Source organism: Mercurialis annua, linkage group LG5, assembly GCF_937616625.2.
Source record: "Mercurialis annua linkage group LG5, ddMerAnnu1.2, whole genome shotgun sequence".
Classification (NCBI taxonomy): Eukaryota; Viridiplantae; Streptophyta; class Magnoliopsida; order Malpighiales; family Euphorbiaceae; genus Mercurialis; species Mercurialis annua.
The window spans coordinates 31,738,529-31,759,693 of NC_065574.1; the positions used below are offsets into that span (position 1 = coordinate 31,738,529).

At 33.4% G+C, this 21,165-nt stretch overlaps 1 non-coding gene across 1 annotated transcript; it reads left to right on the forward strand.

Annotated features, from left to right (window-relative positions):
• The first annotated feature begins 1,381 nt into the window (after positions 1-1,381).
• Positions 1,382-1,500, forward strand: LOC126685095 (5S ribosomal RNA). Its single transcript, XR_007643248.1, has one exon. It is a non-coding gene; the product is annotated as a 5S ribosomal RNA (ribosomal RNA).
• The last annotated feature ends 19,665 nt before the right edge of the window (positions 1,501-21,165 follow it).

The following is a 21,165-nucleotide window of genomic DNA, read 5'->3' on the forward strand; positions in this document are numbered from 1 at the left end:
AGGTGGGTGGCTTTTAAGTAATTAAGCCTATTTAAAATTCGAGGTCGAAATTTTCTTAGATTTGGGAGAATGTAATACCCAATATATTTTCGGCGTGTTTTGTCTTGTGTTGACTTTCTCTAGGTGGAAATTTTGATTACAGTTATCATTGAAAGAGATTCGAGGTTTGTTCTTATTTATCTTAAGTATTTCAGTCGAGCTTTATATCGAGATTCGAGGTTCATTCTTGTTTATCCTAAGTATTTCAGTCGAACTTTATGTGGGAGAGTTTGTATTCCTTCGTTTGGTTTAACCTAGAAAGGGCGTTATCGTTTTATGTTAAGTGGAAGTTAGCATTAAGACTTTTATGACCTAGTAAGATTGTTCGGTTTATGAAAGACGTGATTTTTAGTTATCGTTCAAGGAACAACATGTTGAGTTTTTTTATTATGCAAGTGCGTAGGTCGTTAAGCACAGAATTCATATGGTTACAGTTTGGGTTGGTTACTTGGGAGACAGAGTTCATTATGCAGAATTGTTATAATTGCTTTCCTTGATTACTTTGGGTGTCATATTATGTGTTTTCACGTTTGTTACGTGTGTTTTTGTTCAGACAACATATAGTTGTATCATATGTTTTACGTGGGTTGTATTACGTTAAATTCGAGGACGAACTTTATATAAGTTGGGGATAGTGTAATATCCCGTGTTTTTCCGTCATGGTTTTGTTGTGTTTTCGTCTTAGTTTCGGATTGTTAATGGTGAACTTAGCAAGTGTGATACTATGTTTGGGGTTTGAGTTGTATCCTGTATGGGTCGCATGTGTCGTGTGATCTTCGATGACGATTTGATTTGTATCAGGTTTATATTCGATAATGTGTTCGTGTGCCTTCTGAATCTGACATGTCTTGATAAAACATCCCAATTGCACCGTTGGATCGGGCTTATTTTTGAATATGTTGTGCACGAGAAAGAGTTCACCGTTCAATCAGAATCGGAACGCGTCAGAGGGCGCGTTAGGCCATCTTGTCTCGCAACGCGCCCCAGGGTGTTTTGTGCCTTTTGAAAAGGTACGACGGCAGGCGCGTTGGGCCATCGCTCCTCACAATGCGCCTGTCGTGTTTTTTCACTTTGGGGCCTATAAATAGAACTAGTAACGAGTAACGTTTTGATTTTGAAAGGTATCAAGTATTCGCATATGGTTTTTTAGTTTTACATATCATCGCCGAGACATAAACAGAACGAGTAACGAGTGATAAGCACTGATGAATTGTAATGCAGGGACTAAACGGGAAATATGGAAAACGTTCAGGGACCAAAACGTACTTTTAAAAATAGTTTTTATTTTGGTCGAATGAGTTGCAAGGCAACAGATATTTACGATGATTATTCAAGGTGTGACGGGAGCGACCTTACCAGCAGTAATGCACTAGATCTCATCAGAACTCTGAAGTCAAACATGCTTGGGCGGGAGCAGTACTAGGATGGGTGACCTCCTGGGAAGTCCTTGTGTTGCACCCCTCTTTTATATTTTTGCGGTCGGTGCCTTCATTTTTTTATTTTTATTATCATCGCCGAGACATAAACAGAACGAGTGACGAGCACCGATGAATTGCAATGCAGGGACTAAACAGGAAATATGAAAAACGTTCAGGGACCAAAACATACTTTTAAAGATTGTTTTTATTTTAGTCGAATGAATTGTAAGGCAGCAGATATCTACTATAATCGTGCACGGTGTGACGGGTGCGATCATACCAGCACTAATGCACCGGATCCCATCAGAACTTTTAAAACTTTACAAATAAATCCAGACGTTGAAAACGTTACAAAACAATTTCAAACATTTACAAACGTTACGAAATAAAATCAAACGTTTCCCCTTTTTTTTATCAATTTAAGCCAAATACAAACATTACGACACAAATCCAAACATTTCACCTTTTTAGCGATTTTAGCCAAACATTTACAACGTTACAAAACCAATCCAAACGTTTAAAACGTTACAAAACAAAACTAAATGTTTCGCCTTTTTGGGAATTTAAGCCAAACGTTCATAAATATTACGAAGCAAATCCAAACGTTTAACCTTTTTAGCGATTTAAGCCAAACGTTTACAAACGTTATTGAACAAATCCAAACGTTTCACCTTTTTAGCGATTTAAGCCAAACCTTTACAAACGTTTCGAAACCAGGGAATTATCTTTCGCTTGCCTTAACACATAGGCAGCCCTGTTCCCAGCCACACGCCACTGTAAATATGTTTAATAAAATATAGCGGACACCTCTGGGTCTCGCAACGGTGGTATTAAACATATTAAAATACACAGCGGACCGGTTACACATAGCCGACGTATAAAAACATATTGTTTTTGACACTCACAAAAACACACGAGGCCGACTCGGTAACTAGATACAATATGCCACTAAACATCCACCCAGAAGGTATACACAAGTGCACTAGATCCTATTAGAGTATCTAAACAAAGGACTAGTGGCACGGCTGCTGGCACATTACACTTATACTATTGCAGCATACTAAGAGTACAAAATCCTATGTACATTACCAAAGAAGAGCTTTCTTGAAGAAGGGATGTGGAAGCTCGACTGACCTCAAAGCTCATTTCCTGAAAATGGGATAACAACAACGGGGTCAGAAATATAAATATTTCTGAGTGAGTAAACAGTTTACAGATAAATACCAAAACCGCATTATGCATATAAAACAGTTATATATAAAATATGACCAATAACGTCGATCCATATGAAACCCTAGTTCACAAATGTCCTAACAGACACACACATCTTACAAGCTTATGGACAACAGAATAAAGACCGTGAACTGAATCACTGCCGTCCAATTCTTTATCTCTGGTACCTGGACCGTAATCAGAAAACTGCCATCGCGGTTTATTCCGCAACCGTAACTGTATTACTGCCGTCTCAAGGTTTACCCGTGAAGTCAGGGCATTTACTTTCCCAATGACTTACACGACATGCATACCTCTATACCGAAGTACATCTAGAAATCGGTGTTGGTGATCACGCAACCCTATTGCTGTCCAATAGGTAGCTCGTTCCAATGGACCTCTCTTGGCTAGTTTATACTACTGCGATTTATGGATTTAAAATAATTGAATACTGATATTCAAAAGTAAACACGTAAACTCACAGTACTGCTAAGTAACTACTTAGCCCTGCCGTATGTGTGACAGACTCCCTGGAGTCCTGGTCGGACTGCTGGACAGCTAGTCGGATCAAACATACAAAATACACAAGACAATACATCAATATCTATTTCTGGTATAAACATCTAGGTCTTGAAACCTAGGTCCAGACAAATCATACAAACATATAACACTTAACACTTATGGTCTCGTTCTTTAAAAATTATTTAAATTGTTTTCATCTCAAGAAAACATTTAGACTTCTCTCTAGAAGTCATTTTAGGTATAGCAATACCTAATTAAAATCATTTAATAGTATAGACTTGATTGCCAAAACAATTCATAGTCGTATACTAATTATTTAGCAACATCGTTTTCTAAATCTTTTGAACTGGTTAAACGTCGACTTTAACTCTTTTAAAGTCCTTTTTAAACGTTTAACTTTACTTTTAAAAATCTCATTTTAAAACACCTAACTTTAGGTTTAAAAACATTTATTTAAAATGTTTTAGATTCGGTCGGAATACACGTCGAGTTACTAGGCGAAACATCTCGGAATCGCCCCTCGAAAGTACGGCGAAAAAGTCTGGAAAAGTCCCCACGCACACGTCCCGCTAAGTCACTGTGTGTCCGCACGTGACTGGTTGTGCGTTCGCACAGCTTGCTGTGCAGGCTCACATCAGGCCAGTCCCGGGGAAAATCGATCCCCGGGCCATTCCGACGTGCTATTGAATTTCAAAACGCTGCAAAAACACTATTTTAACGTCCTAGTTCACATATACTCAATCCAATCACAATTTGAACGTATATTTCAATCGTTCGATACGGTAACCGTTTATAAACAAATATATATTCGAAATATATTGAAATAAATATGTAATACGGGATTAATACCTCGATTACTCGAGTAATCGTTGAAGAAACGGAGTTAGAATCGAGAAACGATCGAAACGAATTTGAAACCTAACTCGCGTCGCACCTCTGAAGCAAAGCAGCTTAACCCTCTTTCTATATTTGAAGCAAATGAAATCTGTAACCATTTTTAACACTCTTAACTTATATATATAGATTAGGTTAAAGTTCCGTTTAATACTAGCTCAATCATGCACTTTAAACCAACTTCTTAATTAGTCGTCCGTAGCACAAGCGGAAACGATTTCCGAATTTCGTGAAAATTTACCCAAAATTCTAATAAAATATAACAAGAATAAAAATATAATTTTTATTTTATTCTTAATAAATCTCTGAAGATTTATTGGGTCCAAATCAGTCCTACTTGATTAAACTTTCTACGTCCAAATTTCATGAAACTTTGACGATAGTTTCGTCAAATTATTTCGCGAATAATGACACCAAAATTATTCGCGCGGGACTTATATATTATTTTATTTCAATTTGGACTAACAAATAATATTTAATTAATTTATAACTAAAACTAATTAAGTTAAAAAATCCAAGGACCAAAGAAAATATTTTTCCTTCTTCCTCACCACGCATTCCACCGCCTCTCTTATTCTTATTTTTTTTATTAATATATATATATAAACTTATATTCGTTAATTACACGTCGAGACTTCCGAGTTTCGACATTTTAATTTCGGGGTTTTTTTCCGAAATATTAAACTCTCCAATTAGAGTGGTATAATTATATATTAATTATCAATATATTTTTATCTTACGACTCCAGTCGTATTTCTTATTCGATTAGTCCCTTCGTATCCCTTTATTAAAATTTAAATTCACGTTTTAAATTTTAAATTTCTATTATTACGATATATTTTTAGGAATACTTATAAATTAAATTTACGCTTAAATTTAATTTACGTATTCCCGACTAATAAAATCCTTACACGTGGCTTATAAGAATACGGGGTATTACATTCTCTCCCCCTTATATAAATTCGTCCTCGAATTTACATACACTTTTCTTTTACGTATACAGCCAACGATACTTTTTCTATTTCATGTTCTATGCTTTCCACGGCATAAACATTACTGCTGTTATTTGTGGCATAACTGCTGCCATCTATGTCACAGTTAATGTCGTCTATGGCACAATTGTTGTCGTCTATAGCACAATTGCACAGCTGTGCACTATTGTCAACTTATTACCTTTCTTTATTCACTTTTCCATCTCTACTTTACTTTTCCTTATAGACAGCATACTTTCCTTAATTAGTATACGCATGCTAGTTATTAGAATCTTGCAGTTATCTTCTGATTGCATCTCATACACCTCAATCACTTTCTATCTTATCTCATTGTATTTTCATTTATAGGTTCTCAATCTATAACCTTGACTTCTGTTATCTGAAATCTAGGTATCCATTAATCTCGAGTTATTCCCTTATGTTTTCTCTTTTCGAGCCTACTTTGGCTATCTGGATCGCTTATTCCGAAGCGTCTGATTACCAAATAAATTTAATATTCCTATAGTCGGCAATACATTCTACAACTGTCATGGCTGTTATTGAAGCCAATGAACCAAGCATTTAAACCAGTCTTTCTCCAAATATTATTTCATATTTATATAATTTGACATTCAATCTACAACTTTCGTGAAGAGTCGAACTTAATCCGATCCCTTTTCGGTTTCCGAAATCATCCTTGAAGTTGGCTACTAGCCATACTTGTATTCTTTATACATCTTATTACTTTTCCTTTTTGTTGTACTTCTTTACAGACAGTACAAACTTTAAACTCATTTTCGGGATATCAACTTGTTACTAAGTCTTATGATATCACCTTTGAATTCACTTTCTTTTTATTCCTTGAACTTTCTAATTCGCTGTTTATTATTGGTTGTACATTTTATTGTACCTTTTTATCATTAAGATTTTTAATTTTATTATAAATTTTTCATATCTTTTACTCGTTTTAGGATAATGTTGGTTAAGTATTTTTAATCTCTAACCTTACCCTCTACTTTTGTTTGAACTCTTGTTCCACAAACAGACTACTCATCATATACTTCTCTCATGATTCTATATCTTGTATAGAATGTCTTTTATTTCCTCATCAATCTATAGTAACTTCCTATTACAGATTGAGCTACTGGGTTCCTCTCACTAATGATGTGGTTGTATGGGTGTAAGTGTAGGTTATAACCTAACTGTCTCCCGTGAAGCATCTTCCCAACTCGTTCACAGTCGCCGCAAAACTATACTTCCGCCACTAGTTTTTGGTATTTCCAAGGTTAATTGTAATCCTTATTCTCTTTCCCACATACATATTCTCCTTGTTCACAGCTAATAGTTATTATAACTGTACTATAGCTGTTACTATCAAGTTTAATTAACTGACTATCAACTTTAGCTCCGTTTTCAAAACGTTTCACTTCGAAAACAAAATGTTTATTAAACATTTTACACTTTTAGTCGGCCATACATTACACATTTCTGGCCCGACATTCAAAATACATGTACACTACATGTATATTCCGTTACCAGCCAGCCTAGACCTCACAGTCATAAGGCTCGGTTCTTGGAATTTCCATCTTTTGAAACTACTGTCTCAACACAGTTTTCAAATTCATTTATATTCATATATGGAGCTTATGTTGATAATTCCAAGTTAATTAAAGTTTACACTTCTTATCGTTGTCACTTGCACTTTTGGCTTATTGCCAAAAAGTCACGCAAGTTCTGCAACTATATCTTCATCATCGAGCATCGTGTAACTCTCTGTTCGACGATCGCAACGGTTAAAACTTAGATAACCGTCATGGGACCATCATATCCCAATATGAAATCGATCTAACGGTTCGATCATAAGTTATTAGGGTTTTACTGTACCCTGACAGTTTCCAGACAATATCTGAAACTCACTTGTCTAATTCACTATCTCTATCTTCGTTACACCTTGATAACATTTTCATCTAATGTTAGTTCAAGGTTTGATATACTGTTTTGAGTATATTATTTATTCATTTTATGATTTAATAATCATTTTCTTAATGAATATATGTTAACACGACTTAACCAACTCCGTCAGTCGTTAACATATTCATTAATCCTCTTTGCTTATATCAGAACTAGTAGTGTATCTACTTGGTTCTGAGAATACTCATACTTCCTTTCATAATCTTTCTCTTAGATATTTCATTGTTATTTATCATTTAAGTGCTGAGGTTTACTCATCTCAGATTTATAAATTATGGTTTATCTAACCACTCGTATGGATTCAAGAGATATGTCCATTACTGACATCTTCTCTGTCTGTAGGACTAATCTCCAATCCGTTTAATTAAACACGTACGTATGACTTCGTTCACATATAGCTACTTAAAGTCAAACAAACCGAGTCGTGTTCAATTAGACCCTACTCTCTTATCTTAATCGTGACATTCGCTATTGTCTATTCTCGAACTTTTATTTACATTAAAAGTTCACTACTAGACTTCTAACAGTTAATTTCTGAGTAAGAATATAGATTCTCACTTTCTCTACTCTTCCCATACTTTCATTAATCTCTAATGTCTCGGTATGAAACATTATAATTTAGGTCTTTATTATTTATTCTTATAATAAAAACCGTTATTTTTTTAACCCTTTTTCCCATTTACCTTGTCACTATCACATAGTTTTCATTTGAGAAAATACAGTTTTGTCTCGCGTACACTGACGCTTAACAAATACAAATCAATTTGTCAGACAAATACAATTTATCTCGTCTGAGACAATTATTATTTGTCCTGCCTGTGCAAGCCTTTTAAATCCCTCTTTTCAAACAAATTGTGAATTCTCAAATTTACGGTTCAAAACATTTTTCATACAATTGTGCTTCAGGGTGATGACATCTCTCATCCCCAAAGAGTTGCTATCTCAATTCATTTTCCTTTGATATACTGATATATCAAGATATATGATGCATGCCCTAATCAAAATCAGTTTATGTATATATATGTACTATATAAAATTCAGGTATGCTTCTTCTATAGTGATTTTCGCAACATGCACCTTTAATGCGTCTGAGCACAATTATACGTTCAAACTGTAAAACAAAACTTTAACAAGTTTCTTTCGAACTACTTCTCTGTGCCATTTCAAGGTTATCCTAATCCTCACATTAGGATTTGTTGCTCTTTATTTATCATTTATCTTCTATGTTATTATTCATCGTCAGGCTGTTTATTAACAGTTATTGTTCATTAGTATGTGTGTTCTTGTTTAAGGATATTCTCTAACTGTATTTTATTTTTTCTAGTTTTAGTATCTCATACTAAAACACATAAATGTACTTAACTTAAACGTATGACACATAACTAAATGATACCTGGTGATGATTGTCGAGGCAGTATTGCCTCTCGAATCATCGGACCTTTTCCTCGTCCATATCTACGCACAAGTTTTCCTTTCCCTCCTCGTTGTACAGAGAAAGGGTTGTTCCACTTGGCATCAGCTCATAGGCGACTAGCTCAATCGCTGCTTAATCTGTCTGGCACGTCCAGCCAAATACATCGCTGAGTCAGATTGCTCTGCCAACAGTTCCTCGAACTTTGGACCCAAGCTTCTCACAAATCTCTCACAAAAACACTTTTTTCATATAACAAGTAACACAGCATGAACACATAGAACAAAGCACACAACAATTACACATATAGTTCAGAGAAATCTAACTATTTCTCGAACAAACGATTCTTCTAGAATCCTCGCCTTGTTCTGTATTCGAACAGAATCAACTTCTTTAAATATTGGTCAATTGATCTGACCATTGTGTACTACTCTAATAGCGCGTCTCGAACACAGGAACATCTCACATGTTCCCTCGTTAGTATCGTGTTTCAAACACAAGAACATCTCATATGTTCCTGATCAAACATCACATATACTCTACACACGTATACGGATTACTACTTATAGCTGAGTGTTTTCAACGACTGAAAACTGATTAAGACATGACTAGAATCTTATGTTGCTGCAATAGTCTACTAAGAATCCTTACAATTATTAACACATCTTAGTTAATAGTATCAGCAACAGTACATCGGATGGTCGAGTACTTAAAATGTTGCTCTGATACCACGTTTGTCACGACCCAAATTCCACCCTAATCCAAGTCACGACCGGCGCTAGGGAATGGGAATGGTTGTTCCGAAACCCGTAGCAAGCCTAAAACCTATAGAAATTTTTCGCAAATATTGTTAAAATATCGCACCTCGCATACGATCCGTTTTCAGAAAATACCGTTAAAACCTTTTTCTCGTTTTACGCAAACACGATTTCTGAAAATACACATATAAGCAAAATCTGGTTTTCAGAAGTACTAGTTGGATAACCTTGTTATCTCAACCCTCGCTTCCTTCTGGAAACCTGGCGTGGTGATCACTGGAAACCAAGGACTTATCTTTCGCTTGCCTTAACACATAGGCAGCCCTGTTCCCAGCCACACGCCACACGCCACTGATAATATGTTTAATAAAATATAGCGGACACCTCTGCGTCTCGCAACGGTGGTATTAAACATATTAAAATACACAGCGGACCGGTTACACATAGCTGGCGTATAAAAACATACTGTTTTTGACCCTCACAAAAACACACGAGGCGGACTCGGTAACTAGATACAATATGCCACTAAACAGCCACCCAGAAGGTATACACAAGTGCATTAGATCCTATTAGAGTATCTAAACAAAGGACTAGTGGCACGGATGCTGGCACATTACACTTATACTATTGCAGCATACTAAGAGTACAAAATCCTATGTACATTACCAAAGAAGAGCTTTCCTGAAGAAGGGATGTGGAAGCTCGACTGACCTCAAAGCTCATTTCCTGAAAATGGGATAACAACAACGGGGTCAGAAATATAAATATTTCTGAGTGAGTAAATAGTTTACAGATAAATACCAAAATCGCATTATGCATATAAAACAGTTATATATAAAATATGACCAATTACGTCGATCCATATGAAACCCTAGTTCACAAATGTCCTAACAGACACACACATCTTACAAGTTTATGGACAACAGAATAAAGACCGTGAACTGAATCACTGTCGTCGAATTCTGTATCTCTGGTACCTGGACCGTAATCAGAAAACTGCCATCGCGGTTTATTCCGCGACCGTAACTGTATTACTGCCGTCTCAGGGTTTACCCGTGAAGTCAGGGCATTTACTTTCCCAATGACTTACACGACATGCATACCTCTATACCGAAGTACATCTAGTAATCGGTGTTGGTGATCACGCAACCCTATTGCTGCCCAATAGGTAGCTCGTTCCAATGGACCTCTCTTGGCTAGTTTATACTACTGCGATTTATGGATTTAAAATAATTGAATACTGATATTCAAAAGTAAACACGTAAACTCACAGTACTGCTAAGTAACTACTTAGCCCTGCCGTATGTGTGACAGACTCCCTGGAGTCCTGGTCAGACTGCTGACAGCTAGTCGGATCAAACATACAAAATACACAAGACAATACATCAATATCTATTTCTGGTATAAACATCTAGGTCTTGAAACCTATGTCCAGTCAAATCATATAAACCTATAACACTTAACACTTATGGTCTCGTTCTTTAAAAATTATTTAAATTGTTTTCATCTCAAGAAAACATTTAGACTTCTCTCTAGAAGTCATTTTAGGTATAGCAATACCCAATTAAAATCATTTAATAGTATAGACTTGATTGCCAAAACAATTCATAGTCGTATACTAATTATTTAGCAACATCGTTTTCTAAATCTTTTGAACTGGTTAAACGTCGACTTTAACTCTTTTAAAGTCCTTTTTAAACGTTTAACTTTACTTTTAGAAATCTCATTTTAAAACACCTAACTTTAGGTTTAAAAACATTTATTTAAAATGTTTTAGATTCGGTCGGAATACACGTCGAGTTACTAGGCGAAACATCTCAGAATCGCCCCTCGAAAGTACGCCGAAAAAGTCCGGAAAAGTCCCCACGCACACGTCCCGCTAAGTCACTGTGCGTCTGCACGTGACTGTCTGTGCGTGCGCACAGCAGGCCAGCCCCTGGGAAAATCGATCCCCGGGCCATTCCTACGTGATATTGAATTTCAAAACGCTGCAAAAGCACTATTTTAACGTCCTAGTTCACATATACACAATCCAATCACAATTTGAACGTATATTTCAATCGTTCGATACGGTAACCGTTTATAAATGAATATATATTCGAAATATATCAAAATATATTGAAATAAACGTTTAATACGGGATTAATACCTCGATGACTCGAGTAATCGTTGAAGAAATGGAGTTAGAATCGAGAAACGATCGAAACGAATTCGAAACCTAACTCGCGTCGCACCTCTGAAGCAAAGCAGCTTAACCATCTTTCTATATTTGAAGCAAATGAAATCTGTAACCATTTTTAACACTCCTAACTTATATATATAGATTAGGTTAAAGTGCCGTTTAATACTAGCTCAATCATGCACTTTAAACCAACTTTTTAATTAGTCGTCCGTAGCCCAAACGGAAATGATTTCCTAATTTCGTGAAAATTTACCCAAAATTCTAATAAAATATAACAAGAATAACTTATATTTTATTCTTAATAAATCTCTGAAGATTTATTAGGTCCAATGTCACGACCCGATTTCTCGAGCCGCGACCGACGCTAGGGAATGGGAATTTTGGTTCCAAAACCCGTAGCAAGCCTAAAATTTACTTAAAAAAATTTTCGCATTTATAAATCATTTAAAAACTTAAGTATTTCGTTTTCAAAAATTTGGCAATATAACGGCTGTACTTTTAACTAACCAATACCTGTAAAATCTCAAACCACCCTGCACGATAAACTTTATAGAACCACATATATATTGCCAAGTACCATTCTAAGCATTTACAAAATATACATATTAAGTAGTTAAACTATAACTACCTCTGATGTTTGTTTGTTAATCAGAAAACGAGGCCTAACAAAAAGATATAGACATGAGCGGTTACTAAACCAAAATACAATAAACCGCTAATAGGATCTCGACAAAAGTGTACGCCTGAACTACTGCAGCGCTAGAGAGCCAGAAGCTGTACATGCAAAAAGTAATGAGCCTTCCGAAACAAGAAGTGGAGGCTCGACCTGATCGCTATCTACTGGACGCCTGAAAAATTTAAAAATCAACGGGTCAGACATAGCTGAGTGAGTTCACAATTTACTAACACTATTATAATTAAAATCGAGGTCGCATTATTGACAAAATGTACTTTACTTTATAATCAACCAATAACTTACAATTAAATATAATTCGATAATAAATACAAATTAAACATACTTCAAAAACAATGATAGGTTAAATATATTTTGATAATAAACATAAAATATAATTTAATGATTCCCAATATTGGATCCGTATCGAAACCCTAAACCCAAGTACTACGGACTTATTGGACATAATTGATAATAATGACTTTTCAATTATATCGTCCGAGTGGCCGGGTCCCGAGATTGTTCGACCGAGTTACCCGCTACCACGTGGCATAGTCCCGAGATAGTTCAACCGAGTTACATCATGCCACTACTTAATCCCAAGTTGTGGGTCCCGAGATAGTTCGACCGAGTTACCCACTAGACACAGGTCCCGAGATAGTTCGACCGAGTTACCTTGTGTCTATTACATTTCTTTTTATCCTCCTTAATCCATTAATCGATCGATATTCACAATTTACCATTTCAAATCATTGACCATAGACGCCTAGACTCGTATCAACTCTGGTGATCACACAGTCTATTGACGCCCAATAGGTAGCTCGTTTCCCCACGGATCACTTATTGGGTCTAACAAAACTTCACATAATAAATATACATTTAAATAAAACTATTAAAGTAACAAGTACTTTATTTAAGCGTTATAACCTCATAAATCGAACATATAAGCCATAAACTTTTAAAATAAATAGACATCTTTATTATATGCTTCGTGCTACTTAAAATGATACGCATCTTTTCGAAAGCGTATCTACTATATGGCATTGATTATTTTTACCCGCGATATTCTTAATAAAATCAATGAACATAATAATTTGATAATAAAGTAAAACGTAAAACTTCAAAGTTTTAACTTTATTCGTATGCAACCTTTTATAAAATATATCCTATTTTAATCATTTGTAGCATAAAATATATTATTAATAAAAGATATAACTTATACTTTTTAGATTACTTTAATGAAGTTTTCATAACACTAAAGGTGGTTCTATAAGTAAATATATAAGTTCTTGAATTAGAGTTATCAATCAAATACAAGTGGCTATACATATAAAATAATAATAACGTAAGTAAATCGCGAACTCACCTCAATCACTTAAATCTAAATTTTCCAATTGCAAAATATAAACTAGCCCGTTGATTAACTCCAATTCTTCTAATTCTCCAATCCGTCCACGTGTAGAATCTATAATATGAACAAGTGCTAAATTAACACTCTATTTAAAACTCGCCTACGCATTCCTTTTCGAATAAAATTTCAAGTATTCGAACTTGAATTAATGCTAAGTCCTTTTATTCATTCTTGCCTTCTTAAAATCACTTTGATTCACAAACCAAAAACTTATGCTAGTAATCCAAAATTTTAAATGCTTAACTTAACTTCTAAATTTATTACTTTAACTAATTTATATTACAAGTTCCACTTGTAATAATTTTTGTTCCGAAATATATATTATCGCACTAACCCCGTTACTCAACTTTTTAATCATTTTAAATCCACTTACACCCAACTTAAACCTTATATTCAAGCATTTAAACTTAAATTTAATTTATGCCATAACATATTTTTACTTCTATTTAAAAACTCATTTTATTAAACCTTCCAAAATCATTCTTTAATCCTCCCTACTTAAATTAAATTTATTTAAACACCTACAAATGTCATACTTTTAAATCTTTAAATTTAATAACAATTTTATACTATAATCCCTTTTTATTTTTATTTGAAAACTATTTTGTCAAACTCCTTAAGATTTTCAATTTCGGTTTTATATTAACATTTAAATTAACTCATTTAAAATTCTGAAAACACCTAATTTATCGAAAAATCGTCTAGGGAGCGCGGGTTCGGGGCGACCGGCTGGTCTGCCCATTGAGCAGACCAGCTCTGAGCAGACGCAGGTCTGCTCAGCAGAGCAGACAGGTCAGGCCATTTGGCCTGACCGGTCTTCCCTCCGGCCTTCGCTCCTCCGCCAAAACCCGACTCCAATTTCCGGTTCTCAAAAATCATAATTTTGTAACAATTAGAAAATTTTCCAGCTTTTGAAAATCATGAGTTCTCTAACACTAATTGATTAAAACTCATCCCAATTCAATCTTTATTAGCTTAATCTAACCCAACTTTTTAATCCCTACCACTAATTGTTTAATCATAAGATCATCACTTAAACTCATAATTTCCAGTCCTCAATTCACAATTTAATTGACCTCAAACTTAGTAATTAATCATCTAATGTTAATTTTTAACACATACAACTAAAAACCCAATTGAATATCCATAAACCCTAAGCTATTAATCCATAAATCCACTTAAAGATTAAGATTCTAACCTTGAATTCCAGCTGAAAGTTGAATAATAGATGATACACCTAGCCTTTAGTTAAGGAGATTGATGAAATTGGAACTCAAACTTGAACACCCAAGCTTTCCTCCATTTTTGTTTTCCTTTGAAAGTAAAAGGTAGAAGATGAAGTATGAAAAAAGAATTCTCTGGAATGATTTCTTTTGCTAGACAAAAGAAATGGTTTGGCCTTCCTAAGTGAAATGGGCTCATTTGATTTAATCTTCTTATTTAGCCCAAACTAATTAAACTCTCATTCTTGATTAGTCTTTAAATAAGTAACCCATCAACTAACCAAGTCGTTAACATGTCGGGTTTTAATCCAAACTTTAAATGACTATAAATTATACGGTATCCTTTTCTAAATCCAAAATATTTATTATTGCCTTTTTCTTAAATTTTTACTATTTAGCCGTATAATTTATATGTCGCGCTTAAACCCATTTTTAAATAATATTCCAATTATTTATGGATTCTCTTATAATAATCCAAATAATAAAATTTGCGGATATTATTTAAATATCCATTTTAAAATCATTTATTTTATTTAATGGGAATTTCTCCAATTTTCCCATTAAATCTCAATATGCTTGTCCCGATATCCAACTACGAGATAAAATTTAATTCCAATTAATTTAATCTAATAATATAGTCCAACTTCATTAAAATTAATCCTTCGTCAAAACGCCATTTTCCGCCTCATTTACGGAAATTCCCTCATTTTAGCTCCCTTTGGCTAAAATAATATATTTAATCCAATTAAACATTTCTCCAAAAATGCGGGGCATTACATCCAAATCAGTCCTACTTGATTAAACTTTCTACGTCCAAATTTCATGAAACTTTGACGATAGCTTTATCAAATTATTTCGCGAATAATGACACCAAAATTATTCGCACGGGACTTATATATTATTTTATTTCAATTTGAACTAACAAATAATATTTAATTAATTTATAACTAAAACTAATTAAGTTAAAGAATCGAAGGACCAAAGAAAATATTTTTCCTTCTTCCTCACCACGCATACCACCGCCTCTCTCTTATTCTTATTTTTTTTATTAATATATATTTATATATACATATATATATATATATATATATATATATATATATATATATATATATATATATATATATATATATATATATATATATATCTTAACTTATATTCGTTAATTTCACGTCGAGACTTCCGAGTTTCGAAATATTAAACTCTCCAATTAGAGTGGTATATTGATATATTAATTATCAATATATTTTTATCTTACGACTCCATTCGTATTTCTTATACGATTAGTCCCGTCGTATCCCTTTATTAAAATTTAAATTCACGTTTTAAATTTTAAATTTCTATTATTACGATATACTTTTAGGAATACTTATAAATTAAATTTACGCTTAAATTTAATTTACGTATTCCCGACTAATAAAATCTTACACGTGGCTTATAAGAATACGGGGTATTACAAAAACAAATCCAAATGTTTCTTCTTTTTAGCGATTGAAGCCAAACGTTTACAAAAATGTGAAACGTTTGCATTTCTTTCGTAACGTTTGTACACATTTGGCTTTAACGCTAAGAAGGTGAAGCGTTTGGTTTTGTTTCGTAACGTTTGTAAACGTTGGCTTAAATTGATAAAAATGTGAAACGTTTGGATTGGTTTCGTAATGTTTGTAAGGGTTTGGCTTAAATCGCTAAAAATGGGAAACGTTTGGATTTGTTTCGTTACTTTTGTAAACGTTTGGCCTAAATCGCTAAAAAGGCGAAACGTTTGGATTGGTTTTGTAACGTTTTAAACATTTTGATTGGTTTCGTAACGTTTGTAAACATTTGGCTTAAATCGCTAAAAAGGTGAAACATTTAGAGTTGTTTTGTAACGTTTTAAACGTTTGGATTGGTTACGAAATAAATCCAAATGTTTCACCTTTTTAGCAATTGAAGCCAAAGTTAACAAACGTTACGAAACAAATCCTAACGTTTCACCTTTTTAGCAATTTAAGGCAAACGTTTAAGACTTTACAAAAAATCCAGACGTTGAAAACGTTGCAAAACAATTCCAAACATTTACAAATGTTACGAAAAAAAAATCAAATGTTTCACCTTTTTAGCAATTTAAGACAAACGTTTACAAACGTTACGAAACAAATCCAAACATTTCACCTCTTTAGCGATTTTAGCCAAACATTTAAAACGTAACAAAACCAATCCAAACGTTTAAAATGTTACTAAACAAAACTAAACGTTTCGCCTTTTTGGGGATTTAAGACAAACGTTCACTAATGTTACGAAACAAATACAAACGTTTCACTTTTTTAGTGATTTAAGCCGAACGTTTACAAGCATAACGAAACAAATCCAAACGTTTCACCTTTTTAGCAATTTGAGTCAAACGTTTAAAATGTTACGAAACCAATCCAAACATTAAAATGTTACGGAACAAATTCAGACGTTTCACCGTTTTAGCGATTTAAGACAAACATTTACAAACGTTACGAAACAAATCCGAATGTTTTCTTTTTTTAGCAATTTAAGGCAAAAGTTTAAAACGTTACAAAACCAATTCAAACGTTTAAAACGTTTGGAAACAAATCCAAACGTTTCACCTATTTAGCGATTTAAGCCAAACATTAATAAACGTCACGAAACAAAACCAAACGTTTCACCTTTTTAGCGAATTAAGCCAAATGTTAAAAACGTTACGAAACCAATCCAAACGTTTAAAACGTTACGAAACAAATTCAAACGTCTCACCTTTTTAGCGATTTAAGCCAAACATTTAAAAAGTAATAAATCAATCCAAACGTTTCACCTTTTTAGCGGTTTAAGCTAAACGTTTACAAACGTTACAAAACAAATCCAAACGTATAAAGCGTTACGAAACAAATCCAAACGTTTCACCTTTTTAGCGATTTAAGCCAAACGTTTACAAACGATACAAAACCAAAAATGTTCCGAAACAATTCCAAACGTTTAGACTTTTTAGCGATTTAAGCCAAACGTTTACAAACGTTACGAAACAAATTCAAACGTTTCACCTTTTTAGCGTTAAGCCAAACGTTTAAAACATTAATAAACCAATCTAAACGTTTACAAACGCTACGAAACAAATCCAAACGTTTCACCTTTTTAGCGATTGAAGCCAAATGTTTACAAAATATGAAACGTTAGAATTTCTTTCGTAACGTTTGTACACATTTGGCTTAAACGCTAAGAAGGTGAAGCGTTTGGTTTTGTTTCGCAACGTTTGTAAACGTTTGGCTTAAATTGATAAAAATGGGAAACGTTTGGATTGGTTTCGTAACATTTAAAAAACGTTTGGCTTAAATCTCTAAAAATTGGAAACATTTTGATTTGTTTCGTATCTTTTGAAAACGTTTGGCCTAAATCGCTTAAAAGGTTAAACATTTTGATTGGTTTCGTAACATTTTAAACATTTTGATTGGTTTCTAACGTTTGTAAACATTTGGCCTAAATAGCTAAAAAGTTGAAACGTTTAGATCTGTTTTGTAACATTTTAAACGTTTGGATTGGTTACGAAACACATCCTAACGTTTCACCTTTTTAGCAATTTAAACCAAAGTTTACAAACGTTACGAAACAAATCCTAACGTTTCACCTTTTTAGCAATTTAAGCGAAACGTTTAAAACTTTACAAAAAAATCCAGATGTTGAAAACGTTACAGAACAATTCCAAACATTTACAAACGTTACGAAAAAAAATCAAATGTTTCACCTTTTTAGCAATTTAAGCCAAACGTTTACAAACGTTACGAAATAAATCCAAACATTTCACCTCTTTAGCGATTTTAGCCAAACATTTAAAACGTAACAAAACCAATCCAAACGTTTAAAACGTTACGAAACAAAACTAAATGTTTCGCCTTTTTGGGGATTTAAGCCAAACGTTCACTAATGTTACGAAACAAATACAAACGTTTCACCTTTTTAGAGATTTAAGCCAAACATTTACAAGCGTAACGAAACAAATCCAAACGTTTTACCTTTTTAGCGATTTGAGCCAAACGTTTAAAATGTTACGAAACCAATCCAAACGTTTAAAATGTCACGGAACAAATCCAAACGTTTCACCTTTTTAGCGATTTAAGACAAACATTTACAAACGTTACGAAACAAATCCAAACGTTTCCCTTTTTTAGCAATTTAAGGAAAATGTTTAAAACGATACAAAACCAATCCAAACGTTTAAAACGTTAGGAAACATATCCAAACGTTTCACCTTTTTAGCGATTTAAACCAAACATTACGGAACAAATCCAAAAGTTTCACCTTTTTAGCGATTTAAGCCAAACATTTACAAACATCAAGAAACAAAACCAAACGTTTCACCTTTTTAGCGAATTAAGGAAAATGTTAAAAACGTTATGAAACCAATCCAAACGTTTAAAACGTTACGAAAAAAATCCAAATGTCTCACCTTTTTAGCGATTTAAGCCAAACATTTAAAAAGTGACAAAACCAATCCAAACGTTTCACCTTTTAAGCGATTTAAGTCAAATGTCTACAAACGTTACAAAACCAATCCAAACGTATAAAACGTTACAAAATAAATCCAAAAGTTTCACCTTTTTATCAATTTATGCCAAACGTTTACAAACGATACAAAACAAAAAATGTTACGAAACAATTTCAAACGTTTAGACTTTATAGAGATTTAAGCCAAACGTTTACAAACGTTACGAAACAAATTCAAACGTTTCCCCTTTTTAGCGATTTAAGCCAAACGTTTAAAACATTAAAAAACCAATCCAAACGTTACGAAACAAATCCAAATGTTTCACCTTATTAGCGATTGAAGTCAAACGTTTACAAAATGTGAAACTTTTGGATTTCTTTCGTAACGTTTGTATACATTTAGCTTAAACGCTAAAAAGGTGAAGCGTTTGGTTCTGTTTCGTAACGTTTGTAAACGTTTGGCTTAAATTGATTAAAATGGGAAATGTTTCGATTGGTTTCGTAATGTTTGTAAACGTTTGGCTTAAATCGCTAAAAATAGGAAACTTTTGGATTTGTTTCTTAACTTTTGTAAACGTTTGGATTGGTTTCGTAACGTTTTAAACATTTTGATTGGTTTCGTAACGTTAGTAAACATTTGGCATAAATAGCTAAAAAGGTGAAACGTTTATATTTGTTTTGTAACGTTTTAAACGTTTGGATTGGTTACGAAACAAATCCAAATGTTTCACCTTTTTAGCGATTTAAGCCAAAGTTTACAAACGTTACGAAACAAATCCTAACGTTCCACCTTTTTAGCAATTTAAGCCAAACCTTTAAAACTTTACAAAAAAATCCAGACGTTGAAAACGTTACAAAACAGTTCCAAACATTTACAAACGTTACGAAACAAAATCAAATGTTTCACCTTTTTAGCAATTTAAGCCAAACGTTTACAAATGTTACGAAACAAATCCAAACATTTCACCTTTTTAGCGATATTAGCCAAACATTTAAAACGTTACAAAACCAATCCAAATGTTTAAAATGTTACGAAAAAAAACTAAACGTTTCGCCTTTTTGGGGATTTAAGCCAAACGTTGACAAATGTTACAAAAGAAATCCAAACGTTTCACCTTTTTAGCGATTTAAGCCAAATGTTTACAAATGATAAAAAACCAAAAATGTTACGAAACAATTCCAAACGTTTAGACTTTTTAGCGATTTAAGCGAAACCTTTACCAATATTACGAAACAAATTCAAACGTTTCACCTTTTTAGCAATTTAAGCCAGACGTTTAAAACATTAAAAAACCAATTCAAATGTTTACAAACATTACGAAACAAATCTAAACGTTTAACCTTTTTAGTGATTGAAGCCAAACGTTTACAAAATTTGAAACGTTTGGATTTCTTTCGTAACGTTTGTACATATTTGGCTTAAATGCTAAAAATGTGAAGCGTTTGGTTTTGTTTCGTAACGTTTGTAAAACGTTGCCTTAAATTGATAAAAATGTGAAACATTTGGATTGGTTTCGTAACGTTTGTAAACGTTTGGCTTAAATTGCTAAAAATGGGAAACGTATGGATTTGTTTTGTAACTTTTGTAAACGTTTGGCCTAAATCGCTAAAAAGGTAAAACGTTTGGATTGGTTTTGTAATGTTTTAAACATTTTGATTGATTTTGTAATGTTTGTAAACATTTAGCTTAAATCGCTAAAAAGCCGAAACGTTTGGATTTGTTTTGCAACTATTTAAACGTTTGGATTGGTTAAACAAATCCAAACGTTTCACCTTTTTAGCGATATAAGCCAAATGTTTGCAAACGTTACGAAACAAATCCAAATGTTTCACCTTTTTAGTGATTTAAGCCAAACGTTTACAAACCATAAGAAACAAATCCAAATGTTTCAAATTTTTTGCGATTTAAGCCACACGTTCACAAACATTACGAAACAAATCTAAACGTTTCCCCTTTTTATCAATTTAAGCCAAACGTTTATAATATTACGAAATAAATCCAAACGTTTCACCTTT